The sequence below is a fragment of the Apodemus sylvaticus genome, chromosome 21 (genome assembly GCF_947179515.1).
Source record: "Apodemus sylvaticus chromosome 21, mApoSyl1.1, whole genome shotgun sequence".
In the NCBI taxonomy this organism is placed as follows: Eukaryota; Metazoa; Chordata; class Mammalia; order Rodentia; family Muridae; genus Apodemus; species Apodemus sylvaticus.
In genome coordinates, this window is record NC_067492.1 from 59,058,553 (window position 1) to 59,082,746 (window position 24,194).

General features: G+C 31.1%; 1 long non-coding RNA gene across 1 annotated transcript in view; it reads right to left on the minus strand.

Annotated features, from left to right (window-relative positions):
• Positions 1-18,641: 18,641 nt before the first annotated feature.
• Positions 18,642-24,194, minus strand: part of LOC127671892 (uncharacterized) — a 28,267-nt gene continuing 22,714 nt past the window's right edge. The window contains exon 3 of the long non-coding RNA XR_007974804.1: positions 18,642-18,721. This is a non-coding gene — a long non-coding RNA (uncharacterized LOC127671892). The remainder of the gene's footprint in view (positions 18,722-24,194) is intronic.

Below are 24,194 nucleotides of genomic sequence, written 5' to 3' on the forward strand. Positions count from 1 at the left end.
AATCTTCAATATTATCAGTTATCCTGCATAATCCTCAATTTTATCATTCATATGTTTTATGAAAATCTTCAGTTTTTTCAGAAAATGTCTCCACTTCCATTTTCATTTATATCCTTAATGCATTTGTATGCCTAGCATTATATCTGAGTATTTTTCCAAATAATTTTATATTATAAATATTCCTACATAATCCTCAATTTTATGATACATAAGTTATGTGAAAATCTTCAGCGTTATCAGATAATGTTTCCAGTTCACTTGTCAATAATATCGTAAATATATTCATATACCTATTATTTTATCTGAATGTTTTCCAAAATATCTTCAATATTTTGAAATTTCCTATATAATCCACAATTTTATCACACACAAGTTACAAGTAAATCTTCAGTACTACATAAAAATCTCACCACTTCCTTTTTCAATTATATTCTACATGCATTCGTATGCCTATCATTGTATTTGAGTTTCTCCAAAAATTTTTATATTATCTATTATCTTATGAAATCATCAATTTTATGTTACATGTGATATGAAAATCTTTAGTTTAATCAGAAAATGTTTCCACTTCATTTCTAATTATGTCCTAAATGTATTTATATGACTTTTTTATCTGAGTTTTTCTTCAAAAAATCTTCAATATTATCAACTATCCTATGTAATCCTCAATTTTAGGCAAATGGTTTGATCTGGAAAATATCATTCTAAGTGAGGTAATCCAATCCCAAAAGAATACACATGGAATGCAATCTCTGATATGTGGCTATTAATTAGCCCAGAAGCCCTGAATACTCAAGGCACAAATCTGATTTTTTTACAAAAACACTTCAATATTATCAATTATTCTATGTAATCCTCAATTTTCACAAACATGTTAGATGAAAAGCTTCATTATACTGAAAACATATCTACACTTCTTTTTCAATTTCACTTTAAATTTATCTGTATGCCTAGAATTTTATCTGAGTGTTTATCTTAATTATTTCTTCAATTTTATTAAAAACACTATGCAATCTTCAATTTTATCATACTTATGTTGTATTAAAATCTTCAATTTTTCAGAAAATATCTCCACTTAATTTTTCATTTATAATCTAAATGCATTTGTATGCCTAGATTTGAATCAAAGTGTTTTTCTAAAAAAATTATAAATTATCCTATGTAATCCTCAACTTTGTGATACATATGTTATATGAAAATTTACAATTTTATCAGAAAATGTTTCCACTTCATTTTTCAATTATATCCTAAATGTAGTTATATGCCAATTATATTATGTGAATTTTTTCCAAAAAAATCTTCAATATTGTCAATTATCCTGTACAATCCTCAATTTTATCATACATACGTTTTATGAAATTCTTCAGTTTTTTTTAAGAAAATGTCTCCACTTCCATTTTATTTATATTCTAACTGAATTTGTATTCCTAGCATTTTATCTAAATGTTTTTCCAAAAAATTTTTATATTATCAATAATTCTATGTAATCCTCAGTTTTTAATACACAAATTATATGAAAATCTTCAGATTTAACAGTAAATGTTTCTACATCATTTAGTAATTATTTCATAGATCTATTTATATGCCTATAATTTTATCTGAATTTTTCCAAAAAATCTTCAATATTATGAATTGTCCAATATAATCCACATTTTCTCACACAGAACTTAGATGAAAACCTTCACTATTATCTAAAATTGTCACCAGTTCTTTTTTTCAATTATATTCTACATGCCTCCATATGCCTATCATTGTATCTGAGTTTCTTTTAAAAATTTTTATATCATCTGTTATCTTATGTAATCATCAATTTCATGAAACATGTTATATGAAAATTTTCAGTTTTATCAGAAAATGTTTCCACTTCATTTTTAATTATCTCCTAAATGTATTTATATGCCTGTTATTTTATCTGAGTCTTTTTCCAAAAAATCTTCAATATTATCAATTATCCCATGTAATCCTCACACCCACAGGTTAGATGAAATCTTCAGTATATTCAAAAAATATCTACACTTCTTTTTCAATTATATTCTAAATGCATTTGTATGCCTAGAATTGTATCTCTATGTTTTTTTGAATAAATCTTCAATTTCATTAAGCACACTATGTAATCCTCAATTGTCTCATACATGTGTTGTATGAAAACCTTCGGTTTTATCAGAAAATGTTTCCACTTCATTTTAATTATCTCCTAAATGTATTTATATGCCTACTATTTTATCTGAGGTTTTTTCCAAAACATCTTCAACATTATCAGTTATCCTATGTAGTCTTCAAATTTTTCACAGTCGGGTTAAATGAAAATCTTCATTATTATCAAAAATTGCTACACTTACTTTTTCAATTATATTCTAAATGCTTTTTTATGCCTAACATTGTATCTGAGTGTTTTTCCTAAAACTATTTATATTACCTGTTATTCTATGTAAATCTCAATTTTATGATACATTTGTCGTATAAAGATCTTCAGTTTTATCAGAAAATGTTTCCACATCATTTAAAATTATCTTCTAAGTGTATTTATATGCCTATTATTTTATCTGAGTTTTCCAAAAAATCTTCAATATTATCAGTTATCCTATGTAGTCTTCAAATTTTTCACAGTCGGGTTAAATGAAAATCTTCATTATTATCAAAAATTGCTACACTTACTCTTTCAATTATATTCTAAATGCTTTTCTATGTCTAACATTGTATCTGAGTGTTTTTCCTAAAAGTATTTATATTATCTATTTTCCTATGTAAATCTCAATTTTATGATACATTTGTCATATAAAAATCTTCAGTTTTATCAGAAAATGTTTCCACATCATTTTAAATGATCTTCTAAGTGTATTTATATGCCTACTATTTTATCTGAGTTTTCCAAAAAATCTTCAATATTATCAGTTATCCTATGTAGTCTTCAAATTTTTCACAGTCGGGTTAAATGAAAATCTTCATTATTATCAAAAATTGCTACACTTACTCTTTCAATTATATTCTAAATGCTTTTCTATGTCTAACATTGTATCTGAGTGTTTTTCCTAAAAGTATTTATATTACCTATTATCCTATGTAAATCTCAACTTTATGATACATTTGTCATATAAAAATCTTCAGTTTTATCAGAAAATGTTTCCACATCATTTTAAATTATCTTCTAAGTGTATTTATATGCCTATTATTTTATCTGAGTTTTTTCCAAAAAATCTTCAATATTTTCAATTATCCTATGTAATCCTCAATTTTCTCACACACATTTTAGATGAAAATCTTCAGTACATTCAAGAAATAGCTACACTTCTTTTTCAATTATATTCTAAATTCATTTGTATGCCTAGCATTGAATCTGAGTGCTTTTCTGAATAAATCTTCAATTTTATCAATAACAGTATGTAATCCTCAATTTTCTCATACACATGTTTTATGAAAATCTTCACTTACATCAGAAAATATCTCCACTACCTTTTCCTTTATATTCTCAATGCATATTTATGCATATCATTTTATCTTGTTTTTTTATAAAAATATCATACATTATCAATTATCCTATGTAATCCTCAATGTTATGATTGTTGGATTCCATAGCTGCCTCCAGCTTTTACAAAGTGGGTTTCTGGAACAGAAGCTGAAGGATGGATAGGGAAGGTGCGAAAAGAAAAATGGCCAAGACAATATTTCATTGATCGAGGCCGGAAACTTTAATGGCGCCAGACCTTTTAACAGTTTGGGCAAACCCCTCCCCCCAGACTCCAGGCTGAGTTGCTGTGGAAGGTGTCTAGCTTCTCTTGGAGGTCCTCATCTTGACTGCTCAGGCAGCTGCTTGGGTCACCTGCTTAATTCAGGAATTCCTAGACCTGGAGGAACAATGAACTTAACCTTTACTTCGAGCACTCCACCCTAGGTGGAGCAGGATCCTGGCTATCTGGGAGAAGTTAACCTTGACCATAGTCAAGTAAACTCTTAGCACTCCATCTAAGGATAAAAATTCCTGCTTTAACCTACTTCCCCATTATGTCCTAATGGCAGATTCCGGCCTGAAGCCAGGGATTGTCCTTGACCAAAATCAAAGTCAAACCATGTGCATGACTGCCCCAATATGGCTGTGTACAATGATAAATAGGTATATGAAAATCCTCACTTTTATCAGAAAATGTTTCCACTTCATTTTTCAATTATATCCTAAATGTAATTATAAGCCTATTATATTATCTGAATTTTTTCCAAAAAAAAAAATCTTCAATATTATCAGTTATCCTCTATAATCCTCAATTGTAAAATACACATGTTTTAGGAAAATCTTCAGTTTTTTCAGAAAATGTTTCCAATTTCATTTTCATCTATATTCTTATTGCATTTGTATGCCTAACACTATATAGGAGTGTTTTTTCAACCTTTTTTAATATTATCAATAATCCTACATAATCCTTAATTTTATGATACATAAGTTATATGAAAGTCATCAGTTTTATCAGAAAATGTTTCCACTTCATTTATCAATTATATCGCAAATTTATTTATATGACTATTACTTTATCTGAAATTTTTCCAAAAAATCTTCAATATTATGAACTGTCCTATCATATCACACACAAGTTAGATGTAAATCTTTGGTATTATATAAAAATATTGCCACTTCCATTTTCAATTATATTCTACATGCATTCCTATGCCTATCATTGTATCTGGATTTCTCCAAAAATTTTTATATTATGTATTATCATATGTAATCATCAATTTTATGAAACATGTTATATGAAAACCTTCAGTTTTATCCGAAAATATTTCCACTTCATTTTTCATTATCTCCTAAATGTATTTATATGCCTATTATTTTTTCTGAGTTTTTTTCCAAAAATCTTCAATATTTTCAATTATCCTTTGTAGTCTTCAATTTTTTCACACTCAGTTTAGATGAAAATCTTCACTATTATCTCAAAATGTCTAAACATACTTTTTCAATTATATTCTAAATGCATTTCTATGGCTAGCATTGTATCTGCGTGTTTTTCCAAAAAATATTTATATTATCACTTATGCTATGTAATCCTCAGTTTTATGATGCATTTGTCATATAAAAATGTTCAGTCTTATCAGAAAATGTTACCACTTAATTTTTCAATTATATCCTAATAGTATTTGTATGCCTATTATTTTATCTGAGTTGTTTCCAAAATATTCAATATTATCAATTATCCTGTATAATCCTCAATTTTCACAAACATGTTATATGAAAAGTTTCATTATATTCATAAAATACCTACACTTCTTTTTCAATTTTATACTAAATGCATTTGTATGCCTAGAATTGTATCTGAGTGTATTTCTGAATCCTTTCTTCAATTTTATCAAAAACACTATGTAATGCTCAATTTTATCATACATATGTTGTATGCAAGTTTTCAGTTTTTTCAGAATATATTTCCACTTCATTTTTCATTTATAGTCTATCTGATAAAACTGAAGATTTTCATATAACATATGTATCATAAAATTGTGGATTACATAGGATAATTGATAATATAATTATTTTTTGGAAAAACACAGATACAATGATAAGCATACTAATGCATTTAGAATATAAATGAAAAAGGAAGTGGAGACATTTTCTGATAAAATGAATGTTTTCATACAACATATATAATGTAAAATTGAGAATTACATGTAGTTATTGATAAAGATAATGCTAGGCATGCAAATACATTTAGGGTTTAATTGAAAAGAGAATTGTAGATATTTTCTGATAAAACTGAAGATTGTCATCTAACATGTGTGTGATAAAATTGAAGAATACAGAGGATAATTGATAATATTGAGGGCTTTTGGCAAAAACTCAGATAAAAATAATAGACTTATATATACATTTTGATACAATTGGAAAATGAAGTGGAAACCTTTCTAATAAAACTGAAGATTTTAAAATAATATATGTCTTGCAAAATTGAGGATTATGTAGGATAATTGATAAAGTAAAATTTTTTTGGAAAAATTTCCGATTCAATGACAGGCATACATATGCATTTAAAATATAATTGAAATAGCAAGTGTTGACATTTTCTGAAGATACTGAAGAATTTCATCTAATCTGTGAAATTGAGGATTACATAGGATTATTGATATTATAAAAGATGTTTTGGAAAAAAATCTCAGATAAAAAAACAGGCTTATAAATAAATATAGTATATAAGTTACAAATGAACAGGAAACATTTAATGATAAAACTGAAGATTTACATATAACATATGTATCATAAAATTGAGGAATACACAGGATAATTGATAATGTAAATATTTTTCCACAAAATTCAGAGAAAATGATAGGCATGCAAATGCACTTAGGATATAAAGAAAAAGGATGAGGAGACACTTTCTGATAAAACTGAAGATATTCATGAAACATATGTATAATAAAACTGAGGATTACATAGTGTGATTGATAAAATTGAAGATTTATTTGGAAAAACACTCAGATACAATGCTAGGCTTACAAATACATTTAGAATATAATTGAAAAAGTAAGTGTAGGAATTTTGTAATAATACTGAAGATTTTCATCTAACCTGACTGTGAGAAAATTGAAGACTACATAGGATAATTAATAATATTGTAGATTTTTTGGAAAAGAGCTCAGATAAAATAATAGGCAAATAAATATATTTAAAAGATAATTAAAAATTAAGTGGAAACAATTTCTGATAAAACTGAAAATTTTCATATAACATGCTTTATAAAATTGATGATTATATAAGATAATAGATAATATAAAAAATTTTAGAAGAAACTCAAATACAATGATAGGCATACGAAAGTAAGTAGAATATAATTATAAAAGGATGTGGAAACACATTTAGATAATACTGAACATTTACATTTAACTTGTATGTGACAAAATTGTGGATTATATAGTACAGTTCATAATATTGAAGATGTTTAGAAAATTTTCAGATAAAATATAGGCATATAAATAGATTTACAATATAACTGATAAATGTAGTGGAAACATTTTCTACTAAAACTGAAGATTTTTCACATAATTTATGTATCAAAAAATGAGGATTATGTAGAATTATTGATAATAAGAAAATTTTTTGAAAAAACATTCAGATAAAATGCTAGGAAAACAAATTAATTTAGAATATAAATGAAAATGGAAGTGGAAAAATTTCTGAAAAAAATAAAGATTTTTATAAAATGTATGTGTGATAAAATTGAGGCTTATACAGGATAACTGATAATATTGGAGATTTTTTGGAAAAAATTAGAATATATAATAGGCATATAAATATATTTAGTATACAATTGAAAAATGAATTGGAAACATTTTCTGATAAAACTGAGGATTTTCATATACATATGGATCATAACATTGAAGATAATATAGGATAATTGATAATATTGAATATTTTTAATAAAAACTCAGATAAAATGAAAGGCATACAAATGCATTTAGAATATATAGGTAAAAGGATGTAGAGACATTGTCTGAAAACTAAAGATTTTCATAAAACGTATGTATATGAAATTGAGGATTACATATTGTTAGTGATAAAAATCCAAGATTTATTTATAAAAACAATCAGATATAAAATAGGATAATTTAGAATTTAAAAAATAATTAATAAAAAAATTTTTGAAAAATGCTCTGATATAAATCTAGGCATAAAAATTCATTTAGAATATAAATGAAAAATGAAGTGGAAGTTTTATCTGAAAAAACTGAAGATGTTCATATAACATACGTATGATAAAATTCAGGCTTGCATAGTGTTTTTGATAAAATTATTGAAGAAATATTGATAGAATTATTAAAGAATTATTCAGAAAAAACACTCAGAAACAATTCTAGGCATACAAATGCATTTAGAATAAAATTGAAAAAATAAGTTTAGATATGTTTTATTATAATGAAGATTTTCATTACTCCTGTGTGTGAAAATTGAGGATTACATAGAATAATTGAAAATATTGAAGTTTATTTGAAAAAACTCACATAAAATAATAAGCAAATAATACTTTAGGATATAATTGGTAAATGAAGTGGTAACATTTTCTGATAAAATTGAAGATTTTCATATAACATATGTATCACAAAATTGAGAATAACAGGATAAATTATAAAATAATTTTTTTTGGAAAAACACTCTGATACAATTCTAGGCATACAAATGTACTTAGAATATAAATATTCTTTCTGAAGAAACTGAAGAAACTAAATATTCTTTCTGAAGAAACTGAAGATTTTCAAACAATATATGTATGATAAATTTGAGGATTACATAGTGTTTTTGATAAAATCGAAGATTTATTTAGAAAAACATTCAAATTCAATTCTGGGCATACAAATGGATTTAGAATATAATTGAAAAAGAAGTATAGGTATTTTATGAATATACTCAAGATTTTCATCTAACCTGTGTGTGAGAAAATTGAGGATTACATAGGATATTTGATAATATTGAAGATTTTCTGGAAAAAATCTGATAAAATGATAGGCATATAAATCAAGTTAGAATATAATTTAAAAATTAAGTGGAATCATTTTCTGACAAAAGTGATGATTCTCATAGTGTTATTGATAAAATTGTAGATTTATTAATAGAAACACTCAGAAACAATTCCTGGCATACAAATGCATTTAGAACCCAATTGAACAAAAATTTTAGATATTTTTTAATATAATGAATATTTTCATATTTCATGTGTGTGGAAATTGAGGATTACATAGAATAATTGAAAATATTGAAGTTTTTTTCTAAAAACTCAGATAAAATAATAAGCATACAAATACTTTGATGATATAATTGATAAATAAAATGGTAACATTTTGTGATAAAACTGAAGATTTTTATATGCCAAATTTATCATAAAATTAAGGATTACAAAGGAAAAGTGATAATATAAATTTTTTTGGAAAAACATACAGATATAATGCTAGGCATCGAAATGCAATTAGAATATAATTGAAAAAGTAAGTGTACACATTTTGTGATAATACTGAATATTTTCATCTAACGTAAGGGTTAAAAAATTGAAAAATACATAAAATCATTGATAATAATGAAGAGTTTTTAGAAAAAATTTCAGATAATATAATAGGCATATGATTACATTTAGGATTTAATTGAAAAATGAGGTGGAAATATTTTCTGATAAAACAGGATTTTCGTATACATAAGTATCATAACATTGAGAATTACATAGGATAATTGATAATATTGAATATTTTTAATAAAAAACTCATAAATTTATAGGCATAAAAATGTATTTAGAATATAAAGGAAAAAGGCAGTGAATAAATTTACATAAAACAGCTGTATGATAAAATTGAGGATTATACAAGATAACTGATAATATTGAACATTTCTTAAAAAAAATTCAGAAAATATAATAGGCATATAAATACATTTAGGATATAATTGAAAAATGAAGTGTAAATATTTTCTGATAAAAATGAGGATTTTCGTATACATATGTATCAAGGATAATTGATAATATTGAATATTTTAAATAAAAACTCAGACAAATTTATAGGCATAAAAATACATTTCAAATATAAAGGAAAAAGGAAGTGAATATATTTTCTGCTAAAGCTGAGGATTTTCACAAAACATATGTAAGATGAAATTGAGGATTACGTAGTGCTATTGATAAAATCAAAATTTATTTATAAAAACACTCAGATATAAAATAGGATTATTTTATATATTATAAATTATGCTATTTTTATTTCTGATATTTTATAAATAAATCTTCAATTTTTAAAAAATATTGAAGATTTTCATAAAACAGCTGTATGATAAAATTGAGGGTTATACATGATAACTGATAATATTAAACATTTTTTGGAAAAATTCAGAAAATATAATAGGCATATAAATAAATTTAGGATATAAATGAAAAATGAAGAGGAAACATTTTCTGATAAAACTGAGGATTTTCATATACATATGTATCATAATATTGAGGATTAGATAGGATAATTGATATTATTGAAAAATTTTAATAAAAAACTCACATAATATGATAGGCATACAAATGCATTTAGAATATAAAGGAAAACGGAAGTGGAGACATTGTCTGATAGAACTGATTTTTCATAAAACATATGAATGATGAAATTGAGGATTATATAATGTTATTGATAAAATCAAAGATTTGTTTATAAAAACACTCAGATATAAAAAGATAATTTATAATTAATAAAATAATTTATAAAAATTTTTTTGAAAAATGCTCTGATACATATCTAGGCATACAAATACATTTAGAATATAAATGAAAAATGAATTGGAGGTATTATCTGAAGAAGACTGAAGATTATCTTAAAACATATGCATGATAAAACTGAGGATTACATAGTGGTTTTGATAAATTTGAAGATTTATTCAGAAAAACACTCAGATACAATTTTAGGCATACAAATGAATTGAGAATATGATTGAAAAATAAGTATAGATATTTTTGAATATAATGAAGATTTTCATCTATCCTGTGTGTAAAAATTTAGGATTACGTAGAAATGTGATAATTGTGATGTTTTTTTTTAAACTCAGATAAAAAAAAATAGATGTTGTATTGCATAGCTGCCTGTAGCTATTGTGAACTGGATTGCTGGAACAGAAGCTGAGGAATAGATGTGGAAGGGTAGAAAAGAAAGAAGGGCCAGGACAATGTTTCACTGATTGAGGCTAAAGCTTTAATGTTGGTCAGACCTTTTAACAATTTGGGCAAACCCTTCCCCCCAGACTCAGGGCTGAGTTATGGTGGTAGTTGTCTAGTTTCACCTGGAGGTTCTCCTTGTCTTCACTGCTCCAGCAGTTGGGTGGGTCACCTGCTTAATTCAGGAATTCCTGGACCTGAAGAAACAATGAGTTTAACCTTCACTGAGCCTTTCCACCCTAGGATAAAAGTTCCTGACTTATCCTACTTCCCTATTATGTACTAAAGGCAGATTCCTGTCCAAAGCCAGGGATTGTCCCTGGCCAATGTCAAGTACACTCTTATCACTCCACCGAAAAATAAAAATTCCTGGTGTACCATGTGGAATGACTCCCTATTATGGCCTTGTACAAATAGGCATACAAATAATTTGAGGATATAATTAATAAATGAAGTGGTAAAATTTTCTGATCAAAATGAAGATTTTCATATAAGATATGTATCAAAAAATTGAGGATTACATAGGATAATTTATAAAATAATTTTTTTTGAAAATCTCTTTAATACAAATATAGGCATAGAAAAGCATTTAGAATATAAATGAAAAATGAAGTGGAGATATTTTATGAAAAAAACTGAAGATTTTCATACAATATATGTATGATAAAATTGAGGATTACATAGTGTTTTTGATAAAATTTATGTTTTATTCAGAAAAAACACAAAATTCTAGGCATACAAATGCATTTAGAATATAATTGAAAAAGTTATAGGTAATTTTTGAATATACTGAAGATTTTCATCTAACCTATGTGTGAGAAAATAGAGGATTACATAAGGTAATTGAAAATATTGAAGATTTTTTGGAAAAAACTCAGATAAAAATAACCATATAAATACTTTTAGAATATAATTTAAAAATGAAGTGGAAATATTTTCTGATAAAACTGTAAATTTTTTATAATATATGTATTACAAAGTTGAGGATTACATAAGAATTTGTAATATAATTTTTTGAAAAACACTCTGATAAAAATCTAGCATACAAATGCATTTAGAATATAAATGAAAAATGAAGTAGAGATATTTTCTGAAGTAATGGAAGAGTTTCATATAACATGTACGATAAAATTTAGATTTACTTAGTGTTTTTGATATAATTGAAGATTTATTCAGCAAAACACTCAGATACAATTCTAGGCATAAAAATGCATTTAGAATACAATTGAAAAATAAGTGTAGATATTTTTTGTATATACTGAAGATTTTCATCAAACCTGTGTGTGAGAAAATTGAGGATTACATAGGATAATTGTTAATAAGTAAGATCTTTTGGAAAAAACCAAATAAAATAATAGGCATATAAATATATTAAGGAGATAATGAAAAATGAATTGGAAACATTTTCTTATAAAACTGAAGATTTTTATATGACAAATGTATCATAAAATTGAGGATTACATAAGATAACTGATAATATAACTCCTTTTTGGAAAAACACTCGGATATAGCTATGCATAGAAATGCATTTAGAATATAATTGAAAAAGTAAGTGTAGATATTTGGTGATAATACTGAAGTTTTACATCTAACCTGAGTGTGAAAAAAATTGAAGACTACATAGGATAATTGATAATATTGAAGATTTTTGGACAAAAACTCAGAGAAAATGATAGGCATATAAATACATTTAGGAGATAATTAAAATGAAGTGGAAACCTTTTCTGATAAAACTGAAGATTTTCACACAATATATGTATTATAAAATTGAGGACTACTTTGTGTTTTTAATAAAATTGAAGATTTATTCAGAAAAACACTAAGATACAATTCTAGGGATACAAATGCATTTAGAATACAATTGAAAAATAAGTGTAGATATTTTCTTAATATACTGAAGATTTTCATCTAATCTGTGTGTAAGAAAATTGAGGATTACATAGGATAACTGATAATATTGTAGATTTTTTGGAAAAAACTCAGATAAATAATAGGCATATAAATACGTTTAGGAGAGAATTAAAAATGAAGTGGAAATACTTGATGATAAAACTGAAGATTTTCATAAAACATGTTTCATAAAATTGATGATTACATAAAATAATAGATCATATAAAAATTTTGGAAGTAACTCAGATACAATTATAGGCATACGAAAGCATGTAGAATGTAATTGAAAAAGAAGTGGCAAGATTGTTAGATAATACTGAAGATTGACATTTAACTTTTTTGTGGTAAAATTGTGGATTACACAGGACAATTCAAAATATTGAAGATGTATTGGAAAAAATTCAGATAAAATTATAGGCATATAAATAGATTAATGATATAATTGACAAATGAAGTGGAAATATTTTCTGTTAAATCTGAAATTTTTCATATAATTTATATATCAAAAAATTGAGGATTACTTAGAATTATTGATAATATAAAATATTTTTGGAAAAATATTAAAATAAAATGCTAGTAATACAAATTCATTAGAATATAAATGAAAATGGAAGTGGAGATATTTTCTGAAAGAAACTGAATATTTTCATAAAACATATATGATGAAATTGTGGATTATGCAGGATAACAGATAATATTGAAGATTTCTCAGAAAAAATTTCAGAAAATATAATAGGGGTATAAAAACATGTAGGATATATTTGAAAAATGAAGTGGAAACCTTTTCTGATAAAACTGAGGATTGTCATATACATATGTATCATAACATTGTGGATTACATGGGATAATTGATAATATTGAATATTTTTAATAAAAACTCAGATAAAATTATAGGCATACAAATGCATTGAGAATATAAATGAAAAAGGAAGTGGAGGCATTGTCTGATAAAACTGAAGAATTTCATAAAACATATGCATGATGAAATTGAGTATTACATAATGTTATTGATAAAATCAAAGATTTTTTTTATAAAAACACTCAGATATACAAAAGACTATTTTATATTTTATAAAATACATTTTTATTTGAAAAACACTCTGATAGAAAGCTATGCATACAAATGCATTTAGAATATAAAGGAAAAATGAAGTGGAGTTATCTGAAAAAACTGAAGATTTTCATAAAACATATGTATGATAAAATTGAGGATTACATGGTGTTTTGGATAAAATTGAACATTTATTCAGAAAAACACTCAGAAACAATTCTAGGTATACAAATGCATTTAGAACATAATTGACAAATGAGTTTAGATATTTTAGAATATAATGTAGATTTCATTCTATCCTGTTTATGAAAATTGAGGATTACATAGAATAATTTACAATATTGAAGTTTTTTAAAATAAAAACTCAGATTAAATAATAGGCATACAAATACATTTAAGATATAATTGATAAATGAATTGGTAACATTTTCTGATAAAGTTGAAGATTTTCATATAAGACATGTATCACAAAGTTGATAAAAAAAAAAAAAAAACTTTTACAAAATCCTATTAAAAATGCTCTGAGGAATCTGGGGTATCTGCTCAGCAGTTATGAGCACTGGCTACTCTTCCAGAGAACCTGGGATCAATTCCCAGGATGAACGTGGCAGCCTCCAACCGATTGTATCTCCAGTTCCTACATCTCTGTCTAGACTCTACAGGCACCAGGCATACACAAGGTACATGAACAAACATGCAGGCAAAACATCTACACACATAAAAATAAATGACCAAAATGAAAAAAAAAGCTACTTTGACTATTATTAAATGCCTATATAGAAGGCATTTAAGTGGTGACAGTTCTAATTCTATAAACTGCTTAAATATACTAAGAGCATGCCTGCAGAACTAGAATCACGTGGCAATCACTTGATTTCCAAAAAACAAAAACAAACTCTTAAGAGTGTAAGGAATGAAAAGGTATGTGTCTTGGGTGAAAAAACCCTAGATTTTTAAGTAAGACTTTGTTCCTGAGTCTTCTCCACACCACTAGCCCTTCCTATATTTTATCAATATGATTTTTATTTTAATTTTTGTTATTATTTTATATGTTTGGGTATTCTGTCTGCATATATATCTGCACCATGTGTGTGAAGTGTCCTCAGAAGCCAGTAGAGGGCATTGGATCCCCTAAATTTAGAAGTTGCAGATGGTTGGGAGCTGCCATGCAGGTGCTGCGAATTGATCCCAGCTACTCTGGAAGAGCAGTCATTGTTCTGTCCACTGAGACATCATTACAGCCCCTGCTTCTGCTTTTTTTTAAATGCCATATCTTCTAAAACAGGGCCAGGCATTTGTCTTATGTACTCTTATAAAGAGAAAAGAAATAAGGATAAAAAATTACAGATAATCTAAACATTATTTCTACATTCCTTTATAGCAATTACTCTCAAAACATGGTCTCAAGAGGCTGTGTGGCACAGTGGTAGAGTACTTGTTTGCTATGCCATAGCCCCATGTATGGTACTGGAACCAGCAACAGCATCTCATTGGGATGTAAATTCTCAGGCTGTGGCACAGATCTACAAATCGGAGAATGTGAACAGGGCCCAGCACTTTGGAATCAAGCATGATGTGCTAGGAATGAGGTCAAGTTCAATCAGCATGACCGAGTATGAACACAACTGTGGGTTCAAGGTCCAGAACCCATATGAAACTCCATGAGCATGTGATTCTGACACATGCTTAACTATAAAAACCATGCCCTTAAACTATTCAATGTGATATGCTTAAGTGTGTACTGTTTAAGATATTTAATACTCTTTAAACATTTATTAATTTGCCACAGGCAAATGTAAAAGATACAAAAAGAAAAAAACACTACTCAATTGCTGAAAATATCTTTAATATTATTTAATATCCAAACTTAGAGCAATAGATGATAAACCTTAAAACTGTCTTTCAATTGTACTACATAATGTAAACCACTCAATTATTTTTTTTATTTGAATGAAACAAAGCACTCTACACATAATTAATACAATTAAACACTTAATTTCAAATCTGAGATAATGTGATAGAAAAATAATGGGAACACTGTAATGAAATTAATCGTAGGGGTCTGGGAAGAAGCCACAGCCACTCTGAAGGAAGGACTGCTTAAAGGTAACCGCTAAGCAGGAGCAGCCATGTGTGACAGGTAAAGGTGACAAGGACAGCTTTGCCCAGGTAAACAGAGGTAAGAGAGTGAGAAAACTGGAAACATGGACCTGAGGAAGAGCAAAATAAAGTGAAAGAATTGGACATTTGTTCTACCTTTAAAGAGTAACATCATAAAGACTTAGAAGGAGGAATTATGGTCTCTGCAAGCCGTGACCTCAGGGTGTACTGAAGCCAGGCAAGGATATTACACAGAATTTCAAGCGTCATGAAAACAATATTCTGAGACAACGATGCAGACATTGGGAGCTAAGCCCTAAGATAGACAGCTTGGCAGGTAGAAGTGCTTGCTAACCAGCCTGAAATCCACACAGTAAAAGGAAAGCAGTAGCTCCAACAGACTGTCCTTAGATCACCACCACCACACACCCACACACACAGAGACAGATAAATGTAAAAATACATCTACAGGATGCAATGATATATTATCATAATATATAGATCATTTTCAGTTTTAAAATGTTATTATCAAACTGATCTGAGTTACTGTAGTCAAATCAATAACCTAAAATAAAAATGCAAAAGTCACAATTTACTAGGCCTGTATTATGTCAGAAACTTTCACATACAATAGAAGAGAGGACAAGGAAGCAGGTCTTAATGTGAGACAGCCATGAGATTATATTAAGGATTTCTGATCCCTGAGGATAGGGATATGTGTGTATATGTGTGTGTATGTACGTGTGTGTGTTTGTGTGTGTGTATGAGTTTGTGTGTGTTTATGTGTGTATGTGTGTACGTGTGTGTATGTGTGTGTTTGTGTGTGTGTGTATTCTTTTGCCTGCTTTTAGGGACAGTATTATTATAATAATAAAAATCCAATGACTAAACAAAATATATTGCGGCTGCTGTCTGCTGATAGAGTAATCCCAGAAATCATGAATTTAAGGCAATAGGTTGGCTATAGAACAGACACTGACTCTAAGACTACAAACAAACTACAACCAACGAGTAATTTTGATTCAGTATTTACTCAGTATATGGAGAAGCAAAGGAGACTAAGCACTCTGGTGAGTCTGACAGGTCGACTGGTCATGTGATCCTGTTTTCAACATGAGACCTCTGCCACTCACTGCATTCTCTCAGTATTTACTCACAAGCACTCTCAACCCTAACAAACTCTCAAGCTCCTAAGGTTCTTAATTGAGGTTCTGAGAACTTCAATCCTTCCTCATTTTATTCTGCACGACTCCCCCAATTATCTTAAATGTTAAAATATATCTAGTTCATCAACTGATAAATAGATAAGGGAGACATGATATATTGATAGAATGTGGTGGTAGAATAAAGTATTGGCATCAGCCAAGGCTTCTAATTTTTTCTACTCACAATTCATTTTCTATCAAAACATTTTTATATAATTCTAAGTGTACAGATGCATAAGATGCATATTGAAAGCAATAATAAAATTATTTAAAAGATTCTTTGGTGCATATATATATATGCACATATACAAGTGTGTTCATTTATTGATGGAAATTTGCATACAAAGATGGACATGGTTTTTTGTTGATGCTTATTTTTACATAGGGAATTAAATCTTGGCCACTGCAGGATGCAGAGATTAAACTTCTTCAGGGAGAGGTGGTCTTTGATTTATAATGACCAATGCTGAGGATGCCACTTCACATAATACATGATAAAACATGATGTAAGGATGTTTTGGGCCATCTTAGAAATGGTTGGAAATTCTGTTCTACCCCAAGCCATAGTAATTTTTCATGAAATTCAGAAAAGCTACTCATGATGCCTATTTCCTGTTGAGGAAGGGTGGGTAAGACAGGGTCTTACCCCCCCCCCCAGCTCTTCACAAGCACACTGCACACCTGGTTCTGCCTCCACCTCCCAATGTGCACTAAGACTCACCAACAAACAGCAATTTTGAAATCAAACATTCTAACACAATAAAATCCCAAATGCTCATTAATACTCATTTGTACTTAAATGCTAAAAAAACGATGGTAGAAAAATACTAAAAGTATTTATTACCATAATTAAACCATCCTGTTTCTGTAAAAGTAGAAACTTCAAGGTTTCGTAAAAGCACTGAATTTAATAATTGCATACGATAGTTTCAATCCTGAGCTGAGGTATGTCAGGCCACCAGTGAGCCCACAGGGTGTGAGGGACTGTAGAAGACGTTGCAAATCTTGTGCTTCCGAATGCAGACTGCAATGAAGTGACAGGGCACCACAGTGCAAGCAAGACCACAAACACACAATAAACTCATCACGTGTTTGCTTTTGAATCATGAGGGATTTTGTTGCTGTATATTCAGGGTCCTCTGCTTTGGCCAAATTTACTGCAACCCCCATATTGAAGTTACATAATTATCCACAGTTATGTACAGATATGTTGTGAATGATGCTTAAAAATGGTATGCAAATGAAAGAAGATTAATGCAAAATAACATAGACAATTCCATTTGTATGAAATTACCAATAGACAGAAACATAAAGAAAGATTTATGACCACATACATTCAGAGAAAACTAATATTGAAAGATGACAGTTAATGGTATGCATTTCTTTTGGAGCTTCAAACTGTGGTTTATTTGTCCAGATTCAATAGAGATTAATTTTTAAATTTGCTCTATCAACAAGGCATCTTAGAGACTGATGGTTAAAAATATCCAATTCAAATTTTCTAAAACAAACACTTATTTCTGTTGTGGAGGAAAGGATCTCAAAGAACACATTCTCATCTTCTCATCAGGTAAGATGCAGAGCAAAGCCTTTCCTGACCTAAAATGAGAGCTCTGTTTGAGGACATGGAGCTTTGGTTGCCTTGAGTTTTAACGGTGTGTCAATTTTCACTTTTCTGGAACTTACATCTAGCTAACTAAAGAATATGGAGGCAGAGGTGCCGTTTCCTCCTGGAAGTCTTTGGACTACACCCTGTCTGTGTAGACAGGTCCATAGTGTGTAGACTGGTGACTATCTCCTTTATTTCTCTCCTCAGCTTCATTCACAGTTACCTAGAGCACACACAATGTCTCTGTTTTATTCACAGCCATAGTTCTTACCAAGCAGTATCATTTTTTGCTGTTGTTTTGTTTTACAGATTTCTGATCCAAGGACAGCCTTTACCCTAGAGCTACAGCAAGCCTATGACCAATATTTGAGAGGGGGAGGGGAAGAGGGAAGAAAAAAGGGAGGGAGAGGGAGACACAAGATTCATATATGAATGGATGAATAGGTAAAAGGTGCATTTCAGGGAAAAGACTGACTAATTCTTAAAAGGATTTATTCAGAAGCAAACCATGTGAGCATATTCATGTAATGAACAAAATCAGAATACAATCCTAAAGGACTCTGGGCAAACAGAGGTCTCATATTATTCCTGTCTTAAGAGAAAAAAAATCCTGAAAGTATGACTACAGAAACTTAAATGTAACCAGTGACAGGGTACTAAATATGTTAATATCATAAACACATAAACCATAAATGATCAGAAGTTAGGAACAATTAAGGGAAACAATTAAAATAGAATTGTATCATATTTCTTGAATTTGGTTGGTTCTCAAACATTAAATTCAGATGTTGCTTTTACTCATAAGCTCTGAAAAAGCAAATAATATTTTCTACATACTGTTCACAATAAATCGTAACTTACCATTCAAATTTAATCTATACACAAACATAACCCTAAAACCTCCACCAGGCCCACAAATACTCAAGACAACCAAAATCTGATTTCCAGGACAGCAGTTTTAACTTTACAAGTACAATATTTATACTGAGGAGATAAATTATGTAAATCATAATGGCTTACGCTTGTATCATATCTAAGCCTGCACTTTTGCATTCTACAAGATTTCTACACATTTACCAATAGCTCAGTTGGTCTACTGAAACAATTTTACATTTCAGACAGTTAGATATTGATTAAGATTTAAGATCTGTTTGGGAAAAGCTTTAAACAATATCATTCACATTACTCACTTGATCACAGTGTCTATACAACAAACCTGAATTTAAAATTCATTCATAAATTCAGCCTCTATTGAAGCCACTATACCATTCACCTTCTTTCCATGCTGCCCTAAAATATTAAATTCAAACATCAAATTCATATTTAAATTAGATCAGTCTTAACTAATATTAGTTGACAACACAATTAGCCAAAAGAATATTGGTAATCTTTCCAGACAGAAATATTAAAATCCTTTTAAATGTATAAAATCTTTATTGCAAGTGTTTGTTTTGATGCAGGGCCTCAAATAGCCAGGGTGGTCTTGAACTCACTGTATAGCTGAAGGTAACCTTAAATTAGGTTATCCTGTGAATGAGGGTAACCTGTTCTACCTCTCAGCATGGAATCTGCAGGTATATGTCACCATAAAAGGTCTATACAGTACCTCTACCATACCTGGCTAAAGTTCTTCCAGGACTTTAAAACCTAGTTCAGAGCAGTACATAAATATACTAGCAACTCTACTAAAGGAACAATTGTGATAAGGAAAGGACAAGATTAAGAAACTAGGGAACACTAAGCCTGGTACCAAACAGGTAAAGACTATCAGAGAAAAGTGAATGCAGACAGGTAAGCTGCCCTACACTCAAAAGAGGCTCTGGCTACACAGCTGAGGAGTTTGCCCAAGGAAGAGCAACGACACTGTCAGAAGATTATCTTTGAAGTCTCCAACCCCAAGAAGACTGTCCTGTAGAGAAACTGAAGGCGACCTGAGCAGCAAGGTAACACACCAAGAAAGGGCTCTGAGCAGGGATATAAATGCACCACCAACCAACCCCAGCCCTCCAGCTACAGACACTACAACTCAGGGTTCAAAAGACATTCAAAGGGGAAGCAGCTGCAAAGGATGGTGAAATGAAAACAATGTATTTAATGTCTGAACGGTGAGAGCTGAACGTTAGCACAGAATCCGCACTTCTACAGTGCGGACTTTTGGGGGGGGAAAGAGCTCGTTTTCAGTTCACAGAAAGGCCTAGGACCTTAAACAAACTGTGTCTAACCCATTTACCTAATAGATAAGGTTAAACTTGTGCCCATACTTAAGCCTTCAGTGTAGTGCAAACGTGCCTTAAAGTATCCCACTAGCAAAGGATTCCACAGGGCCTTCACATCCTATCTGACAGGGCACACAGCTATTCTGTATTTCACGAAGGCCTCAATTATTCTAAGAAGGTAATATCACACATGGAAGGATTTGGGCCACAAACACATAAATGGGTCATGAACTAAGATGCACTAAGGTTCACACTGTTTACTTCTTGAAGGAGCTATTCAAGAACACATTCTTGAGCCAGAGATGGAACTAAATGGATGCAAAGGAAGAGGGAAGGAGGAGGAAAGAAGGAAGAGAGGGGAGCAGGAGGGAAGAGAAGGAAGAGGCAGAGGGAAGGAGGAGCATATGTTTACCAGGTCCTTTAGCCACTCCTTGGATAAACCATAAAAAGCTGTAAGAGAAAGCATGCAGGGCTATTGCTACACATAGACAGTTGTGTGCACACTTAGCACGCACAAAGCCCCAAGTAGGGAGTAAAGGGCCAACAAAAGGAGGGAAAGGCTCTAGAAGGGAAGGGAAGAACAGAGGCCAGGGGGGATATAAACACACACATGCCAACCTTACAAAAGCAGTGGCCATGTGCACACACTACCAGGCCTTCCTGGAACCAGAACCGGAATCAGAACGGAACCACACACCCCCTCCCGAGCATCTTGTACCATTGTACCTACTTAGGTGAGCAGACCTACAGTTTAACTGCTCCAGGACCTGCAAAGAAAAGGATCACAGAACCTGGGATGCCAGAGTTGTGACAAGAAGCAGACTCTTCTGAATAGCACCAAAAAAAAAAAAAAAAAAAGAGCTAAAATTGCCCAACAAAATGCAAGGCAACAGGAGCTGAGTGGCTTATCCTGGCTGATTACTGTTCTAATACTCTCATCGACAGGGGGTGAAATACAAAGAAAGTGTGTGCTGGTTTTTACAGAAAACATATGGGAACTTACCTGGGGAAATTTACTCTCTCTTAATTAAACAAGGATTCTTTTCAGGTATTTTGAGTTGAAATTGAGAAAGACATTCTTAATTATAGAAAATATGGAGGAAAAAGTCAGCGACTAGTGAATATAATGCACTGGTATTCTCCTTCATCCAGGGCATGCGGGTTAGCTTTTGTCAGCTTGACACACACTAGTCACTGGGGAAGAATGAACTGAATGACTCCTATCGGTTTGGTTTGTAGGCATGTCTATGTGACAGCTTCTTGGGGGTTGAGCTACCTGGAAGGCCCAGACCACAGCGGGCAGTGCCATCTGTAGGCAGGTGGTCCTGGGAGGTATGAGAAAGGTAACTGAACATGGGCTTGGGAGCAAGCAGGAAGTGTCGTTCTGCTGAGGTTCCCATCTCTGTTCCTGCTGGAGCTCCTGCTCTGACATCCGTCAGTGATGGACAGTGATCTGGAATGTGTAAGCCAAGGAAGGCCTTCCCCCACAAGTGCTCACAAGCGATGTTTAACACAATAGAAAGCAAGCCAGGAGCATGGGTATCTGGCAGCAGCTAGAACAGTACTTTACATACAGAGACCTGGTGGATGGGTCAAGCAAATAGAGAGGGCAGTCTAGAAAAGATAATGGAGATTCCAGGCTCCCTGGGAAAAATAAATGGCAGAGAGCACAGGAAGAGAACAAATTAACATATTCCCAGGCAAGAGAGGGCCAGGGCCAAGGCATAGAATGGAAAGGAACGCCAATTTCGTGAGTCTTCCTAGATGAGCGCCATCTCTCTGTCCCCTGACATGAGACCAGCAACAAGCCAACCTAACACCTCCTTCAGCGACCAGGGCCTCTGGCAGGAGAATCGAGTTTACTCCAAGACACCATGGTCATCTTAAAGTCTCCTGAAGACCTTGCTCTTAAAATGAAGAACACACAATGAGTTTCCTGAGCGTCCTTCAGGCACTCACTAATATGCTAGAACTCCGAAGGCCACACATATACACAGCAGAATACAGAGTCTCAAGCAGACTGCCTGAGTGTGAGTCTCTGTTCCCCTACCACCAGCGATCAGACCTCAGGCTAAATTGCCCTTGCCTCAGTTTCCTGCCTATAACAGACAAGAACCCGTCTTTTCTCTAATGGACCTATCCCTAAGGATATAATGTACTTCAGCTGTAACTCTAGTTACTATTTTGTAATTAATGATAGTATCTTTCCAGCATGAGTATTTATATGAACAAACTACCTTTTGGTAAATGTTTTTGTGGGAAGTACAGCTATTCTGAATACCACTTCTTAGAGTACTTCACCCCCTATGCCACAGACAGACAACTATTAATCAAGCTAGAATCTCCTACTTAGCTTGATGCAGCTTCAGGAGTCTGCTGATGAGGATTCCACAAAGGATGAGTTAGTTGATCATGGCCCAAGAATTACCAATGCTTCATTACTTTACCATTATGCCTTTGCCAAAGAGTTCAATCTAGTTTGTGTACTGTACCTTTAAAAATATGGTCCCAGGAACAGGGAGTGTGTATCAGTTGATGGACACTTGGAAAATACATGACTATATGATGAACTCTGGGTTTGATTCCCCAGTACTAAAAATAAAGGTTAAAAAAAATCCATAGAATCCCAATTGGTAGAAGATTTACCAAGATCTTTACAAAAGAGCCTATAACTGGTTTGGGACTACGGAACCCTTGACTTGCAGCTCTAAGGGGCCCCCAATTCACCAACATCTCAGTGACATTTATGCTGTTGTTCCCTGTGGGAAGCAATGGAAAACTTCAGATAAACTGAGATAGGTCCCTTTTCATTATTCTTTAACAACTTTATACATGCGTTATATTGAGTTTTAGTCATTTTAACCCCATTATCATCTCTCAACACTGAGCCCCCTCATTCTCACTTCTCCCATTTTCATATCCTTCTTCCTTTTCTTTCCTTTCCTCTCTTTTTTTCTTTGTCTCTTTCTGTGACCAACTCAATTTAATTAAGGTTGCTTGCAGGGGCATGAGTTAGTGGCTTTTTATTGAAGCATGGGCAATTTGGCAATGGCTATAATTATGAGAAGAATGATTCTTCCTCTTCTAGCAACCATTAACTGCCAACAGCTCTTCACCAGGCAGCACAAGCCCCTTCCCCACATGTACAACAGTGTGAATTCAGGAGCACAATGGCATTGCTATCGCCCGAAGGCAGCAAAGATTGGTCCCTATAAACATGACGCCTGATTTAACAACAGGAGTGATCCAAAGTGCGGTACCAGTACTGGAAACACATTCCTGTGGTGACGAGGTGGAATGGAAAGAAAAGGAGCCATTTAATGAAGCAAAATCAGAAAAGTAATGCCAGAAAAGTAATTTAGGCAAAGAGCAGAGAACAATGGGAGAAAGTAACTTCCTCACATGCTCCATAGCCTGCTGGGCTTCACCTCTGGATAATCCTCTCTCCTCACCACACTAGGTCAGTCCCCACCACCACCT